Here is a 14,790-nt window from a genome sequence, read left to right on the forward strand (position 1 = left end):
TTCAGAGAGCAGGTGCAGAGAGTGGGTGTAATCTCCTTTCCAGTTGCTCTCCAATACTGTGCACCTTCACTCACTCTTTGCCAACTCTTCAAGGGGTACCATATGGCATTTCCCCACCAGGAACCGTCTTCAGGGGCCGCTTGATATTGCTGCTGCCTCTCTAAGCCAAAAATTTAAAAAATGCTTTCTGAGAGGTTGAAAGTTTTGTCCTTGAAAGGCACCTGCTGCTCTCTGTCATAGGCACACAAGGAAGACTTGACAAATTATTGTATTTTATTTATATTGTGGTAGCAATCAAAGATCCTAATAAGACTCAGGGCCCCAGTGTGCTAGGAGCTTTGCAAACAGGAAGATTTGGTCTCTTACATGCTTGCCATCTAAGTTGACAAGACAGACAAATAATAACCATGTAAGCAAAATGTCAAAGGCATGTGGTTTTAAAATGTTTTTAAAGCCATCTTTTTGTCTAAGGGCCAGGTGCCCCAGTCAATCAGCACATCAGTGCTGACTCAAAGTGCCCTTCTGCTCCGTGCCACAAAAATAGACTCAGTGCGAGTGTGCCTGTTAAATAATTCACAGAAGTCCAGTCAGCCATTAGTGGCAGATGGGCATTCCCTACAAATGTCAGTGGTGAATGGATGATCCCTTCTCAGCACCGCACACTCGTGATTCAACTTTATTTTTTCATACAAGCTAGGTATGAAAAACAGTATGCTGTGATCCTGTGTAGCTAATCCAGTCTTCAGAGAAACCCTTTGTGTCTGCCACTGAAAACAGGTGAGGAGCATACTAAAGTTCTCTTCCCTTACAGTGACACAACAGTGCTATTTGTCTGTATGGGCTGTACTAATTGTCTGATTTTTGCCAGCCTATGTAACCTGCTTCTCAGATTCCCTCACAGAAGAGGGATTCTTATTGGATGAAAACAACGAGGAGTCCTTGTGGCACCTTGGAGACTAACAAATGTTTTTGGGCATAAGCTTTCGTGGGCTAAACCCACTTCATCAGATGCATGGAGTGGAAAATACAGTAACAGGTATAAATACACAGCACATGAAAAGATGGGAGTTTGTTTTTGCTAATACAGACTAATACGCTACCACTCTGAAATTTTATTGGATGAAGACTGGCTTGCTTTCTTACTCGCTTCCTATATTTACTTTATTGTCCTTTAATTTGATAATAAGAATACCCAAGGTCTGAATTAGGTCAGTATTTCAGTTTGGCAGTATTTTCCCTAACACTGGCATTGATATGGTATGGAATTGGGTTTTCCAAGCCTTTTAGATCACTTTAATTATACAGTAGTCAGGTGAGGATTTTTTCTTTTCACAAATTAGTCTCTAGAGTTTTGATCCAATACCTGTTTAAGGTAATGGGAGTTTTCCCACTGACTTCAACAGGCACTCGTTCTGCCTGGTGTAAATGCAATCTCGGTTCCTCAGTTTCCATAAGTTCTCTGATATTTACAGCTAGAAATTAATTCAGAACTCTGGATGACAATCCAGTTGTAAGTAATTTTGTCTTTCTTTTACTAAGAAACTTTTTTTAAGTCTTCCCTCTACAACTTCTCCCCACCAACATAGCTTCAGCTGTGACAACTCGATTGATCCAAGTTCTCTGAGAATTTCCCATTGGACTGGCTTGTGCATGAATCACAAGTCAGACATGTGTCAATGCATTTCTGTGAACACAAAATCTCAGGTTAATGTCTGCACAAGCTCAAGCATTTGCCATTTGTTCTGAACTCCTGCATTGTAGGTGAGTTCACTGGATCCTAGTGTTAATGTATAGCCAAATTACTGCTGATTTTGTACACACTGATGGTCACTGGACTAAAGATGACCAAATCAGAGTTTGTCTCATTATTTTCTTGTATTCCCCTCATTATCTGTATTCATCTGTGGTCTCTTGTACTCATGTTGGAAGCTCTCTGGGGCAAGGACCATCTTTTAATTCTGTGTTTATACAGCACCTAATACAACAAGTCTTAGTCCATGACTAGGGCTCCTAGGTGATACAGTAATACAAATGATGGCCTTCTCCACAACAGGCATTTCAGACAGTAAGGAAAGTTTCAGTGAGACAGCACACCTGTAAATGAAATGTGGAAACTGAAAGTAATAACAAAAAAGGGGGGAAAGGCCACTCCCATGTGAAGCTGATATCTTTAAGTGTAAAGGAGCAGCCCCAATACAAACGTTCAGTTACAAAGCAACCAGAAGAAATAGGAAAGAGACAAACACAACAGACCTCATTTGCCAACTGGCTCTGTAAGTGATAAATGAGTTATGCCCTGAAGCCCCAGTTCAGAAAAGCACTGAAGCACAACTTCAATGCTTAGCTTTAAGTATGAAAAATGATTTGTAGTATTTTGAGCCCCAGCAATGAGATCCCATGAACTCCCATGGAGTTAAAAACAGATGGTTCAATAGGGAGTGATGGCGGCGAGATATCTGGGCTCCCTGACTAACTGACCCTTCTTGTCCAAGCCCAGCACCAGAACCATCTGACAGCCTGTCTTGATTGCAGGGTGAGCTGCAGCATAGATCCCTTTTCATCCCTCTTGAGTGCACCCCTTAGTGATAGGCCTGGATTACTGCATCTCACTCTGAGTCCTGCCATTCTTAGAGAGGATCTCTGGGCTGCGGCCCCTGTTTACCAATCTTATTAAGATGACAGCCCCAACTGCATTTGGCACCTGTAAGCCCTTTCCCCCCATGGACCAGTGAATTGATTGAAGTGACTCAAAAACAGTGTCTTCAAAACAAAGCCTTGTTTATGGTTTCCCTCAAAGATTTCTGAAAAGATCACTACCTTGCAAACTATTGGTGACTTGAACCCAGCAAGGAAAGAATATCCTTTTTATTCGAGTCTACTATTGCTAGAATCCTTATAGTTCTCTGACCTAAGTACTAATCTAAGTTGTAAATTGCTTACTTTTGTCTATTGGTCCTAATGTATACATGCTCAGATAGTATTCTGCACTGTACTAGCAAAATGCCAATAAATAAATTAGAAAATAGTCAAACATACATCCGGGAAATGAACAGCTACACAGTAAGACAACAATTCTAACGGAAATTCCTTGAATAAAGGCTTAAAAATATATAATTCTTTAAGAATGCCTGACCAAACATACTTTGAACTGCATGTGTGTTAACAACCACATAACATATGCAGCCAGTGTGTGTTTAAAATAAAATAAAATAAAAAACACTTATTTTGGTGGAGCATCTTTACTTAAAATGGAATCCAAAGAGCCTACAACATCAGAAACTCTTCAGAGTTACTACTGGAAAGAGAAGAAGTTCAGGTTCTCTGAGAGCTTATAGTTAATACCAGGGCATAGATTTTTTTTTTGCACTATGCTTCCATAATGCTGTTCAAATTTGGTAACAAAGCATGTTGTGATTGGTCTGATTAAGCTACCCCTTTATATCTTGACTTGTACACTGACTAGACATTGTCCAGGATTTTCCATTGGTATGCTTTTTTGATTAAAAGTGCAGTTTCCACAAAGTCAAAATTTTCCATGGGAAAATTTCAATATTACTGAAGTTTTCCAACTTTCCATTGGGAAAAATTAAATGAAATATTTCATTTTGCTTCAGTTCAACCCAAATGAATATATTTTGGTTTGCTGAACTGATTCAAAGCATTTAGTTTCAAATCAGTTTAACATTAAATTGCATTTCCCTACAGAGAAGCATTGAATCATGGGAGTTGTAGTTTGGGTGCCTGATGCCCCTATTCTATCTTCTGGGCTAGGCTCTCTGGCCAGACTACAGGTCCCATGATGCAATATGGTATCACCTCCAACTGAATCAAGTAGTTCATCATGGAACTCACATGGCTGTGGGTACATCATAGGAGATATAGTCCAGCCAAGGACCTGAACTACATAGGGAAATGTAGTTTAACATAAACTAACTTGGAATGAAGTATTTTGGGTCAGTTGAACAAATCAAAACAAGCAAAAGGTGATTTGGGAGTATGCTGAACTGAAATGTTTCTGAATTGAGATTTTTCAGAATGTTTTGTTCCATGAAAAATTTCAACATTTCAATTTTTAATCCCAATTTGTGACAAAAGCCAATACTGAAATATCAGAAATTCCCACAAGGTAGAAAATCCATTTTCCCCCTCAGTTCTAATTCACAATAATAAAGGACAACTTACAACAGTGAGTTATCAAAGTAAGAAAAATATTACAACATCTTATAACCAATTCTGTAAAAAATATCAAGGCTGAGATTATATCAGAAATAGACACTCTTCATAATGGCAAATCACTGGCTCATACCTCACTAGGATTGGATAGAAAACTATTAGTCCTTTAGAGAGCAAAATGAACTGTGAAGAACTTCAGAGGGACCTAAAATAAGTAGGTGAGTGGGCAACATGATGGCAAATGAAATTCAATGTTGATAAATGCATACACTTTACAGGGTTCTAAATTAACTGTACCAACTCAGGAAAGTGATCTGGGTGTCACTATAAATAATTCAGTAAACTTGCAGTCAAAAAGGCAAACAACATGTAAGGAGGATGTATAAGGAACTGGGTGGTTGATAATACAAAGAATATAATAATGCTTTTATAGAAATCAATGGTACAGCCTCATCTGGAATATTAAGTGCAATACTGGTCACCTCATCTCAAAAAGAATATTGCAGAAATAGTGGGGGCTAAGAGAAAGGTGACAAGAATGATCAAAGACACAGAGAAACTCATATGAACAGAGAGTGAAAATACTGAGAAATTTTACCTTAGAAAGGAGATGAATAAGAGAGGAGACAATAAAAGTATATAAAACAGCCAACAGTCAAGAAAAGATAGATTGAGAGCTTCTCCCTGTCTAAGAACAAAGGGATATTCCATGAAATTAAAAGGTGGGAAATTCAAAACCACTAAAAGGAAATCCTTTTTCTCACATCATGTAGTTAGACTGTGGTTCTCACTGCCACCGGACATCATGGAGCCCAAGAACTTAGATTTAAAAAGAGTTCAAACGTTTATATGGCTGTCAGGACTATCAAGAGTTAGCCTAACTAATGATAACAAAAAATGTGGAAGACTTTCTAAACCTCCTGCCATTAGAAATGAGGCAAATTGGTGGAAGTCAAATTACCACACATCTGTCTACTGTGAGATTCTTACGCTCACCTTTCTCTGAAGCAACTTGTACTGGATTAGACGGACCTTAGGTCTGATCCAATAAAGCAATTCTTATGTTACTAGAGCCACTGCAGACATTTCAGAATTCCTTGAAACTGGAAATCTATCCAAATACAAATACAAGCCACAAGATCACCATCATGCTGATCCTGCAGAGAGGAGAAGATTGAGAAGTTTGCAAATAATGTCTTCCAACATGCCTTTCGAAATTCAATATTAATGTTTTGGCCAAAGTACTTGCTAACTGATTATCCCTGATGCTTTATATATATATATAATCCATATACCAGTTGGGAACCCTCTCAGGAACATCAACAAGCAGCAATAATACCTACCTCTGATAGAGCACTTTTCATCATTAGTTCTCAAAGTGCTTTACAAAGGAGGTCAGTATCATAAGACAGACGATATTATGTTCATAGTAGATGATCATCAACCAGAATTCTCTAAATTTAACAGACTTCTGTCCACTCTTGAGAGCTGCTTACTATGTCATTTGGCAATTTTTATTGCAAGTCTTAGAAAAGGTAGGCAGTTTATCTCCTGATTAAAGATGTTTTACAATTCACTAAACTGTTTTCATATTTACATAGCATACAATCAGAAAATTCTTTCCTTCATTGGGAGACTAGGAAGGGCTGTCTTCTGTCCCTGGGTTTTGCTGTTTTCATAAAGCCTCTAGTAACTGTGATGTGAAATTCACTATCTGCCTAATTTAGTTCCCACTGAAAGCAATGAAAAGTGCCCCGTTAACTTCAGTGGGAGTTGGATTAGGCCCTATTTCCAAAGTAAAGTATTAAAGTAAATGGGTATGAACACTGGATGTAATCTACAAATAGTGTTACTTTACCATTTTAAAATAAGCCAGCTACTCAGTTTCTTTTGAAACCTTACAGAGGATTATCAGGATTTAAAATCAATATCAATAAATCTAAGACAATTTGCTTGGAACATTTAATTACATTTCACCTTCCACCAGATTTCCAGGCCAGCTGGTTATCTCAGGGCTTCAAATACGTTGGGATCCATCTTTTCCCCCTGAATTGTTCTCAATTAACTTTGCATGCCTACTTCAAGATCTTGGAACCAACAATCCTAGATGCATAATCTTCTGTTAATTTACGGGAAGACCTAACCTAATAATAATGTCCATCCTCCCTCCACATGCTGTATTTTTTACACATTCTTCCAGTACTGCTTCCAAGATGGTATAAGAAGGAACTCAGAAAGATCTGTTGGAATGTGGTCTGGCAGGGAAAAAACCTGGAACAGCTTGTTAAGATCACACAAAGCCAAAAGTAACAGTGAAATTAATCTACCTAACTGGAAATTCTACAACTGAGCAACATTATCTTGGGTGTGATATACATATACATGTACAGTCATATATGTATAATACTGGCTCTGAAGGAATTCCAGAAAAAGACCTGGCAAAACTTCAGCTGATCTTGTACATTTTGTTAACTATAATGATACTTTTCATCCCCCTATAATTCAGGGTAACCCACTAACATACTGTGCTTTGAAAATATGGAGTAAAATGGTTAGCTACGTTTTCCAGTGACATCACTAGCAACAATTCCTCAGAGTGAGATTGCTAGAATGTGGAATAGTCTTCTAAAGAAAGTGGTGGAACCTCATCGCTTTTAAAAATTAAAATTATACTTGGTAAAGCACGAGAAAACATACTGCAGGGTGCTCCTGCGCTGACAGGGAGAGGGACTAGATTAGTGGCCTCAGGATCTGTTGAGAGAATTCTGGCCCTTGAAATGACCGTATTGCAAAGAAAATTTGTATCTAACTATGAACTGCAAATGTGTTCCCTGAACCAGGCCCTGTTACTTTTAGACTCAAGTGTTTGAATGATTACAGAGAGGGAATGGGGGAACTACTTGCCAGGCTGTGGGAGTCTCAGGGAGGGTATTGGCTTTCTATGTGTTTTAGGGAGCAGCTAGTGAAGGATGAGTCCCCTTCCTTTTACAGGGCAGCTCTGGGGAGGGGGAAAAGAAAAGATGAGAACCATCAGCTCCCTGATTCTCTGCCACAGTATAGGCTAGAGAAGCTGTGGTGTTTCTTTAACTTGTGTCAGCTGGCAGTGGTCCCCAAGGGATAATATGCCGACTGAGTATAGCAAGAGTTAAACAAATTCCAGCTACTCTCCCTCCATCGTTCCAAGATGCCCCCTTTGTGAGGGCCTGTGGGGATAGAGGCATACAAGCTGGATATGCTAACTCTACGCCATGTCAGCGGAATCTCCAGTAGGGGGCTTGTGGGTGGTTTGCAGTCCCTTTGTTCTGCCTAAGCAATGTAAAGTGCCTGAAACAGGCAGATGCTCTACCACAAAATGTTGATTGCAGCCCTTTGAAATAATATGTTTGGCCTTCAGTCTGGGAGGGTTGGACACCACTAGATTGGATAACCTAATAAGTCTTTTCCATCTGTATTTTATCTCATATTCATGTATAACTTTATATTTCTGTCCTTCCTTAGAAGCATCTCATAAATTCATAGACTTTAAGGGCAAAAGGGACCATCATGATCATCTAGTCTGACCTCCTGCACATTGCAGGCCATAGAACCTCACCCACTCACTCCTGTAATAGACCCATTACCTCTGGCTGAGTTACTCCTCAAATCATGATTTAAAGCCTTCAAGTTACAAAGAATCCACCATTTACTCTAGTTTAAACCTGCAAATGACCCATGCCCCATGCTGCAGAGGAAGGCAAAAAAACCCCAATCTGACCAGAGGGAAAATTCCTTCCTGACCCCAAATATGGCAATCAGTTGGACCTGGGGCATTTCAGCAAGACCCACCAGCCAGACCCTGGGAAAGAATTTTGTGTGTAGTAACTCAGAGCCCTTCCCAGCTAGCGTCCTGTCACCGGCCATTGGAGATATTTGCTGCTAACTGTTGCAGATCGGCTACATGCCATTGTAGGCAGTTTCATCAAACCATCTCCTTCATAAACTTATCAAGCTCAGTCTTGAAGCCCGTTAGCTTTTTGCCTCCAGTGCTCCCCTTGGAAGGCTGTTCCAGAACTTCACTCCTCTGATGGTTAGAAACCTTCATCTAATTTCAACCCTAAACTTGTTGATGGTCAGTCTATATCCATTTGTTCTTGTGTTCTGGCACTTAACTTAAATAACTCCTCTCCCTCCTTGGTATTTATCCCATCTGTCAGAGACATCATACTGCACAAGAGGAATAGCTGGTCAGCTTCAGTATAACAGATCCTGTGAGCCTACATTCCTTCTAACGCAGTAGTTCTCAAACTTTTTTATATTGTAGACCACTTCCCCTCCAATGCCATTCACACATCTTACTTGCTTACACAAAAAAAGTAATATTAAAACTATCTTATGGCAAGATCAAATAAATTTACTTTAAGCTGATGCAGGTAGCTGCTTGACTAAGTTCCCCAGTTAGCCTATGTGGTTTCTGTGTCCTTTTCATGGATCTTATACTTTACCAAATCTTCCCTATGATCTGTACCTCAAGGAAAGATATGATTTTGAAACAGCAACACACAATTTAAAGAGGTTCTTGGTTCTTTCTGAAGTGTAGGTGGTCAGAAGAGTCTCTAGAGAACACTACACTCTTAGGCAAGTAGCAGGGAGTGTACTGCTTGAAAACTAACACGTCTCATTGTTGTGGAAAACATACCTGTGGGGACTACCTGGAAGTGTTCTGAAGGATTCTGGGGATCCACAAATGTTGTTTCTAGAGTAGCCTAGGAGACGTGCACCATTTAGCTGTTGTGACTGATGATTACACTGATCGCGGTAAGAAAGCTAAATGATCTACAATCTACCTGTTTCTGTCTATGTGAGAAGGAGGAAAAAGATTAACATGGATAATGGGATATGCTGGGAATGCAGAGATTGTCAGCCATCCTTGTTTGGAGGGCACTAACATTTTACCCACCGAGGCCTTGACAACTATAATAGCCGATCCAAAATACCATTAAAATCCTAATTGCACATTACGATAGACCATGCACTTTTGACTCCAGAGTCTAATTTTTTGAAATCGTTTACCATATTTATGGCTAGAGAATGTCAGATGTGCTTTTTTGCAAAGATGCAGTTTCTTAACTGGTTTACTAACATGGTTTTGTTATTCCTACTTAGGGGATTTAGGGAAAACACAGTTCCTCACATAGTTACCATGAAGGCCTAATGTTCATAAATGCCAGGTTGTCAGTCTCATCAGGTCTAAGCAACCGAAATAGAAGGTGCTTTTTAATGCTACCCCAGAGTCAATTAAAATACAGTAATGCTGACATCTGCAGAATACAGAATGATCAAAGTAAAGAATGCCCATACAGCTTCTGACATAAAAACAGTGTGTTTGGCGGCAGAGTGACACAGTGTAACAGGTCAGGTAATTATGAGAAAATCTATGATGTATCTGTTGCAATTGCTTAGCTTTTTCCCATTATCAGAGCCATCAAACAGAACAGCGCTCTCACTTCTCCTGATGGATCGTAAAGCTAGTGACATCCTCGCTCTCCTGATACAGATGGCATCTCAGGAGCGGCTGAATTAATTTGACAGTAAATAGGTGATAGCAATTGCTGCTTCTCTTTTTTTTTAAATTATTATTATTTGTTTTAATTGCACCAGGACAGCTTTTAGCACTTCTGGGAATAGCTCAAGCCACTGCCATGATTAGCAATATACCTTCCTCTCCCATAAACCCCCTCCAATGCTCTCCTACTGTTTTTATTTACATGATAATTGCTCGATGGCAACAAAATTTTATTCCCCCCCCCCCGGAACCCTCTGTCTGAACCATGTGCATTAATTATGATGATTAAGGATTTCTCTGATTTTTTTGCCTTGATGTGTTTATTAAATTAATGAAGGAATCTGACACACAGGTTTGTATGCTTAGGGTACAGTTATGCTAAAGCCATGGATATATTTTAGATGGCTGCATATTTTCTGCCTCAGTAGCATTATAATTGGCTTAATGGATTTTCAGTTATGTGCATTGGCTTTTCCCGCTCTCTAAAGCAGACTAATTACAGCTTTTTACATTAAATTCTAATAGATTTCAATTTATCTCCTCTAAATTATCACAATAATTACAGTAATAAATTAGGCATGTAGATGCCATTAATCTAAACAATCTGAATTGGGTATCATAGCAGCACAGCACAGACTGCTTCCTAAATGTGTATTCAGATGTATGCTTAATTGTACAACCATTGTGTGGGTGGGTCTGATTTCCCAGCAAACTGCAAAACACAGAAGGTGGGATGGGGCCATCGGGGAAAGTCAGGAGAAGTGAAAAAAGATGAAATTGGAGGAAATACTGCAGAAAATTAACAGTGTCCAAATAATAATTTAATGATGCTTCCTACCAGCTCACAGACTCCTTTGCTAATCTTTGACCCCCTTTTCCTTCATACAGATGTGTTGTAAGGTGTTTTCTCTGCTTAGAAAAAGCCCTAACATCTCATTTTAACAATGTGGATAATGGTACCATTATACTTGAGAAGAGGAGAAGCACTTAGATAAGTACCCTAATTAGCATTACCCATCTTGGATATTCCACAGATGCAAACATTTGGGTGCATAGATTTTGTATGACACCACCACACACACCCATCCCCTATAGATGTATATACTTCTCTGGTTTCTCAAATCATGAAGGTGCATAGAGCCATGTATGGTATACTTGTGTGAAGGTTTGGCTGCTTCCACTATAAACCTTAACAGAACAGATGGTTGCAAGTGTTCACAATATTAGACAGGTGATGTTTGTAAAAAGCCCAAACTTTCAAATTCCTGGTCTGCAGTTACATAAAGTATACTTAGAATACTAGTACTGTATATAGATTACATAGTATTTTAAAGCTTTACTGAACACAGAACATGAATATCTAATGTACAGTCTCAACTGAGTTTCCATACGCAGAGACACTTACTAGATTTCTCTTATGTTTCCTCTGGATGAAAAAAAAGTCACTGACTTCTTCTCCGGGTGACTGTATCATTTTTGCAAATTCAGGATCTTCTGTGAACTGGGAGGGCTTCAAATTGGTAACTCTCACAATAATGGCACATCGATTTGTGCTGCCTTACAATGGAATTCCTCTGGAAGGCTGCATGACCTCTCCATTAATATAAAATGAGCTCCTTGTGATACTTTAATGAATATGCAGAGTCCCCTCAGTGACATGAGTAACATTTGAAACCTTTATGCAATTTGAATGGGCATTCACCTAACCTAATCCTCAGAGCAGTTTCATTCATAGTCATATTTCCTGTAATCTGCTTACAAGGTTATGATTTTCTAACTGTTTCAAATTTACCACTTAACTCCAAACAAAGAAATGGCAGCATGCCAAGACAAATGATCCCCACAGTGCATGTGTTAGATTTGCTGTAAGTGTGCTGTTGTGTAGATACTACTTCCTGCGTGGAATACTGCAGCATTAGAGCAACCTCTGTCCTTTGTCTTGCGTTAGTGTAAAATTTTAATCTCTTAATGCTTCTTCCTAGAATTAATTTACATAGCATATCTCATGGTTAAAGCTCAGGACTGGGACTTGGGAGGTCTGCAACCTATTCTTGTCTCTTCCACAGACCCACCGTGGCCAGATCAACAAAGGGATTTAGGTGCATAAAGCCCAGATTTAGGCACCTAAATCCCAGTTTTAGGCACAACTGTGATCCACAAAACCACCACTCAGCTGCTGCCTAACCCTGTAGGTGCCCATCTGAGGCTTTGTGGATGCTAGTGACTTTTCAAGGCACCTAAAAGTTAGAAGTTGCAATGCTAAGCATTTCAATATGCCTAAGTCCCTTTGTGGAGCCAGGCCTGTGTGAATTGCCCTGTGTCTCAGCTTCCTGAAGTTTACTACCTCATAGGAGTGTTATGAGGCTTAATTAATACTAATATATTGAAAAAAAGATTTGCCATCTTTGATTGCTGGATGACAGAGAAACACAAAGCATTCTGATGTTAATATTAGCTATGATTGTTAGTAAATGCACTTTTTCATTGTGATATTTGCATCTCTACAATATTTGCATTTAGAAATGGTACTACGGCAAATAGTCAGCACAATGGCAAGAAATTATGGCAGCATGCTCAGGACATACTGATGCATTGTTGTTTGGGGGAAAAAAAAGTCCACCATAAATGATGTAGCCCTAAGATTATTTGGGAGAGAGTGTTCGACAATCTCACAGTAGGTTTACACTTCTTGGGAAAAACAAATGAACAAACAAGTGTATGCCTCAAATTTAGGGCCATTGTTAATCAAAGTTTAGGAGACTTTGGATCAGGTCCTTTGAGAGCTGGCAGAAGAACCTGCAAAGGTTGCTTGGTTCTTGCATCTGGCACAGGGCTTGAAAGCCTTCTCAAACTGTTCCTCTTCTCATTTCCACATCCCAACACACAGCGAAAAAGAAACATCATGAAGAGGGTTTTCTAGTCTACAGCATAGTATGTTACTTGGAATGTGTCACCCATTTTCTCCATTAGCCATTTTACATAGTAAATAAGTACTTATTAATAAATGTGTGACTAACAGGATCACAGAAAATGTGTGACTACGGAGAACCAGGTTTCAGAAGGGTAGCTGTGTTAGTCTGTATCACTTAGTCCTTTCCCTGTTCTTACCTGCTGTTCTCTGCTTCCTGGGAATATATTCTATTTACAGACTGGGACTAGGACTGTTTAGCTTGAAAAAGAGATGAGTAAGGGGGGATATGATAGAGATCTATAAAATCTTGACTAGTGTGGAGAAAGTGAATAAGGAAATGTTATTTTCCCCACAACACAAGAACCAGGGGTCACCCAATGAAATTAATAGGCAGCAAGTTTAAAACAAATATAAAGAATTACTTCTTCACACAACATGAGAACATAAGAACGGCCATATTGGGTCAGACCAATGGTCCATCTAGCCCAGTCTCCTATCTTCCTACAGTGGCCAATGCCAAATGCTTCAGAGGGAATGAACAGAACATGCAATCATTGATCGTTCCATCTTCTGTCATCCACTCCCAGCTTCTGGCAGTCCGAGTTTAGGAACATCCAGAGCATGGGGTTGCATCCCTTATCATCTTTGTTAATAGCCATTGATTGACCTATCCTCCCTGAACTTATCTAATTCTTTTCTGAAATCTGTTAGAGTTTTGGCCTTCACAACTTCCTCTAGCAATGAGTTCCACAGGTTGACTGTTGTGTGAAGAAGTACTTCCTTTTGTTTGTTCTAAACCTGCTGCCTATTAATTTCATTGTGTGATCCCTAGTTCTTGTGATATGTGAAGGAGTAAATAACACTTCCTTATTCACTTTCTCCTCACCATTCATGATTTTATAGACTTCTATTATATTCCTGCTTAGTCTTCTCTTTACCACACACAGTCAACCTGTGGAACTTATTGCCAGGCGATGTTGTGAAGGCCAAAAGTATAACTGGATTCAAAAAAGAATTAGATAAGTTTATGGAGGGTAGGTCCATCAATGGCTATTAGTCAAAATGGTCAGCGACATAACTCCATGTTTTGGGTGTCCCTAAACCTCTAACTGCCAGAAGCTGGGACTGGAGGACAAGGGATGGATCACTCAATAATTGCCCTGTTGTGTTTATTCCCTCTGAAGCATCTGTCACTGCCCACTCTCGAAAGACAAGATACTGGGCTAGATGGAGAACTGGTCTGACCACTATAGCCATTCTTATTTTTTTTTATGTTCTTACATGTAGATAATATCCACCTAAATAATTCCTCAGATGAATAATGGAATTTACTGCTCTCTACAAGGTCTAAAAAATGTACCATATAATTGCAGAACAAGAGGGGGAAATTTAAGCATTTTCTAAATAATTAAGTGTGATGATAATATATAGCTGGGTTTTTTTCTTCTCAGTCCTAAATTTGCATTAGCCATCCTTCATTTATGTGGTGACATTTTCAGATTGTTTATAGCCAATGGACAGCACGATGAAAGGCATAAGTGAAATAAGAGGGGGAAAATTGCATAATTAACTTTCTAAATTAATTCATGACCCAGTTTAAGAGGACAAGGAGTGGGTTAGTAATTAATTAAGGTGGGAAACCCTGTGGGCCTGTGAGATTTGGAGAGTTTTAACTTACCAGCCAGGTTAAAAGGCTTTCTAAGAGTATACTCAGCCCTTACTGAATCTGGAACATAACTGATAATCAAAGAGGGGGGGGAGAAACATTGTAAATGGATTTCAGGAAAAAAATCTCAAAAGAAGAAATTTAATTAGGAGGAGCCCTAATGAATACTTCCTCAGAATGCTAGAAAGGATAAACAATAAGGGCCAGATCCTCAGCTGTTGTAAATCCATACAGCTCTGTGCACTTCAATGAAGGTATGCTGGTAAACACAGGCGATGGGTCTGGGCCTGAATATTTAAAATAATATTACTTAGGCCCTAGAACTTCATAAAAATCAAATGATTATTAATTATTATTATTGTGATAATAAAGTTATATAAATATATTTTTCCACTCTATAGAAACACTCTAATTGCGAAAAATAAGAATTACATTACCCATGTAGATATGAATAGACATGGCTCATATTTCAGTCTCCAGAAAATCACTTGATGATGT

The 14,790-nt window shown here is 39.1% G+C and overlaps 1 long non-coding RNA gene across 1 annotated transcript in view; it reads left to right on the forward strand.

Annotated features, from left to right (window-relative positions):
- Positions 1 to 626: 626 nt before the first annotated feature.
- Positions 627 to 14,790, forward strand: part of LOC119565214 — a 49,959-nt gene continuing 35,795 nt past the window's right edge. Inside the window, exon 1 of the long non-coding RNA XR_005223858.1 lies at positions 627 to 777. This is a non-coding gene — a long non-coding RNA (uncharacterized LOC119565214). The remainder of the gene's footprint in view (positions 778 to 14,790) is intronic.

Source organism: Chelonia mydas, chromosome 1, assembly GCF_015237465.2.
Source record: "Chelonia mydas isolate rCheMyd1 chromosome 1, rCheMyd1.pri.v2, whole genome shotgun sequence".
Lineage (NCBI taxonomy): Eukaryota > Metazoa > Chordata > Testudines > Cheloniidae > Chelonia > Chelonia mydas.